Raw genomic sequence first — 4,192 nt, 5'->3', positions numbered from 1 at the left:
GGATAAAGACTTACATGGAAAAACATTTATGCATGTACTTGGCTCACAGTAGTTAGGGTCAAACTATCTCATGTACCAACTATATTTTTTTCCAACTTCCAGTGGGAACTTTATTCCAGAGCAAATGAAAACAGCAGATTCCTGGTGTACATCTGTTTGCATCTTCATCCACTTCACAGAATTTTTTCTCTCCAATAGGCTTTCATTTAACATCTTAAATTTTTTTCTACACTCTGTTTAAACTAATTTTCTCTCTTAAAAATAAATCCCTTGGGGAGGGGGTAAGGTGGGAAAAAATGAGGGAGGAGGTAACCAGTATGATAATAAATGTACTCACTGTCCTACATATGAAACTGTAACCCCTTTGTACATCACTTTGACAATCAATCAATCAATTAAAAAATAAACCCCAACACTGACTACTAGTTGTCAAAAAGAGGATGAGAATTAACACAGATTTTGAACTGGTGGTTAAACATCACACTGGTGATGAGAACTGGCCTTCTGTGGTGCCTTGAGTTAGGTACCCCGACCTCCCCCCCCCACCCCCGGTACTGAGGCTTGAACTCAGCACCTGGGATCTTCCCCTGGCTTGACTTCAAACCACAGTCCTCAGATCTCAGCCTCCTCAGTAGCTAGATTTATGGGTGTGAGCCACTGGTACCCAGCTCTATACCAGCATTTGATCACAACTTTTCTTTTTTTTTTTTGGCCAGTCCTGGACCTTGAACTCAGGGCCTGAGCACTGTCTCTGGCTTCCTTTTGCTCAAGGCTAGCACTCTGCCACTTGAGCCACAGCGCCACTTCTGGCCGTTTTCTGTATATGTGGTGCTGGGGAATTGAACCCAGGGCCTCATGTATACGAGGCAAGCTCTCTTGCCACTAGGCCATATCCCCAGCCCCTGATCACAACTTTTCTTCTAGCTTCTTGGTTTGATAAAATTTATCATAAAGAAATTATTGGACCATCTGAATAGATAGAGCTAGAAAGCATATGAAATTAAACTGTAGAAAATGCACTCAAGAATTTATGAATTTCTTTCCTAGTTTATCTTGAAACAACTATCATTTTAACTGAGATACTCTGAGTAGTTTTAGCCAGTGAATGAAGGCAGGTTAGGGATGTGGCAAGAGCTGTCCTGGCCCATAGAAGAGATTTTTACCCAGATCTCTTTGATAGAATTGTCTCACATTTTAACAAAAACTTATTTTGTATGTTATTTTATTAAAAAGAGAAAAACAGTTATCACTGAACTATTTATCATTTTAATCTGCTTTCAGGTATGTTTTATTTATTTCTAATTGGCCTTCAAATTGCTGCAGCCATAGTTTACCTTTCAAAGTTCTTAGTCCCCAGGCTGTCAGTGAGCTAAAGAGCTCAAGACATCTAAACACAACACACACACACACACACACACACACACACACACACACACACACACACACACACACACACACCCCTTTCCTAAAGTAAACAAATCTGTTACAGTGCTGGAACAATGTTGCTGTTGGAACTGTTTATATCCAGTTTACTTTTTCTGAAATTGATATATTTATATTATTGAAATAAGAATCTCCAGAACACAAATAATTTTTGTCTGTAACCTCAGTAATTCTTGATGGCAATATTTTTCTTAATTCAACCTAAAAGAGAATGGAGTGTAGGAGGCCAAACTACTTCAAATGGTCAAAACAAAACTATTAAGAAAAATAGTTGTGCAGTATTTATTCTCTTGCATGAATATTCACTAGTATAGTTTTGGACTCATTGCCAAATTTAGATTCCCCAATTAATTAAAAAATATTGATTTTACTGTTGCAAGATACACTGATTCTCTGAAATCAGAAGGCTCCACAATTTCTCTTAAGTGACTGACTATACAAGGTATCAAATATAAGCAGTGGTGTAGCAAGAAAATAAGTTGGCAAAAATAATTATTCAACTAGTAGTAATAAGACCACCATTCCAAAGATTTTCTATACACAAAGAATGAGAAATATTTTAAGATTTTACAGCACACATTGGACCAATCCTAGGTCATTTTTTTTTCTTCCAGTCCTGGGTCTTGAACTCAGGGCCTGAGCACTGTCCCTGGCTTCCTTTAGCTCAAGGCTAATACCCTACCACTTGAGCCACAGCCATTTCTGGCTTTTTCCATATATGTGGTGCTGAGGAATTGAACCTGGAGCTTCATGTATGTGAGGCAAGCACTCTACCACTAGGCCATATTCCCAGCCCCTAAATCATTATTGTTATACTTCTTTCTTTCAATATGCAGGGACCCACATTATCTCCTGTCAATTCATTATGCTTATTATGGGAACCATCACAGGCAGGAAATGTCTTAGAATGCCAACATCTACAGTAAGCCGCATGACACAAATCTTCAATGTTTATTTCATTCATCACTTTTGGATTTTCCTTCTGTATTCTAAGATTAATCAAACTGTCCTTCTGCTGTTTTGTTTTGTTTTTTCCTTCCGGAGGAATGGATGAACTGCAAGGTAGTCAAGGAGGGCAGCAAGGAAAGGTAGCAAGCGAAGCCATTCTGAAATTTATACTATTAGTCTAAGAGTGAAGAATGTTTGGATCCATTTCTTTAATGCCACTAATACGAATTAAGTACCTGTTGACAGCAGGGATCTGTGAGCTGGGCAAACCCCATAATGCTCTCCAGGACTGAGAGCTGCTTGAGATAGGCGAGGAGCTGTACCTTCACGATGGGAGCCATGCTCTCCAATACCATCCCGGGGCCAGCGGCGGCAGATTTTCTCTTGTCCCTTAGCTCACGTTTTGTGGGCTGGAGTCTTCATTGTCAACTTGGCAACCCTTTAGGCTACTCACACGTGACGGGCCCTTTCAAGCAAAATGTACTTCAGTGGAAAGACAATTTAAATAAGGAGGGTGGTTTAAACCCTTCTGTGATTTATGAGCTCTGATCTTTCTGGACTTCTCACAGCAGTGAACTGTTCAGAAGCCAAGCACCCTGGGTGACCTAACAGTGTGTTTTTCCCACATAAAGGAAAAAAGAGCAGTCTTCCACGTACTCTAACGGCAGGCATATAAGTTGGCTGGACAGTCTGTCCAATCTTCAGATGAATTCTCCCTTTAACAAGTTGAAATTACTTTTATTTCTTTTTATCTTGTAGAAAAGTAGCACAAGATTGGCACTTTTGTGGCCTTTTCAGTGGGCACAGCCTGGATATCAAGCTGTAGAAACACTTAACAGACATGCCCAACAGTCAAGGGTCATACAGATTTATTCTGTGAAACCTCTATCAGAAACAGCACCTGGAAAAATGACCTTCCAAAGAGCTATCAACAGTAAAAGCACTGTGAAGCTGAGTTGTGTGAGCTACTGTTTAAAACAATTATATTTAATGACAACTTCTCACCTTAGTAAATAGAGTTCACAGTTCACATCAGCATATTGCAAGCTTTTAAAAACCATACAGCAAGTACACCTATTGAGTCTATTCAATCTTATTTTATCTCAATGCTTCCCAACAGTATTGACTAGGGAACACACTTAATGCATTTGGCATATTTACATTCCGAGGAAATTGATGTTCCACAAAACATCATTATTAATAAAAAGTATATGTGTATGATGTCTTTCATCTGATGGTATGAGAACATTGTAAGCTACATTTTGTCTTAATGAATGTTACAGCATATAATTACACTGTTAATCTTTAACAGACATGTCTAACCATGATATTTGGTTCTTGTAAAAAACATGGAAAATTATTTTTTGACACAACATGCTTCTTTGTAGTCTGGTTTATGTCTGGGATCACCACTATACTCCATTTAGCTAATAAATATACATCACTATGTGCTAGGCAAATCTCATCACTATATAAATATCAGTTACCTGAAATTCATAAGGATGCTAACAGTCAGTTGGAAGCAGAGCACAAGATAAAATATAGAGGAACAGAAGTGCAGCTTCCATGCTTTCTTGGGTCCACATGTTCCTAGCTTGAAATCTCTTACCTCTATAGTTCATGGATTTTTTTTTCCTAAAGAAAGTTTCCAGGAGCCTCTCAAGAGTCCCCACATTAAAAAGTAGGATGTTCCAGCCACTTCTATGGTTCCTATAAGAACCATATAAGAACTATAAGAATGAGAGATATTCCTGGAACTCTGTCTCAAGAAATTATAAGGAGTTGTACTAGGAGGGACTGG

At 38.6% G+C, this 4,192-nt stretch overlaps 1 pseudogene; it reads right to left on the bottom strand.

Moving 5' to 3' along the window:
* Positions 1–2,239: 2,239 nt before the first annotated feature.
* LOC125340432 lies at positions 2,240–2,747 on the bottom strand (annotated as a pseudogene).
* Between the last annotated feature and the right edge of the window lie 1,445 nt (positions 2,748–4,192).

The sequence above is a fragment of the Perognathus longimembris genome, chromosome 23, assembly GCF_023159225.1.
Source record: "Perognathus longimembris pacificus isolate PPM17 chromosome 23, ASM2315922v1, whole genome shotgun sequence".
Classification (NCBI taxonomy): Eukaryota; Metazoa; Chordata; class Mammalia; order Rodentia; family Heteromyidae; genus Perognathus; species Perognathus longimembris.
This window is presented reverse-complemented; position numbering and strand designations above follow the sequence as displayed.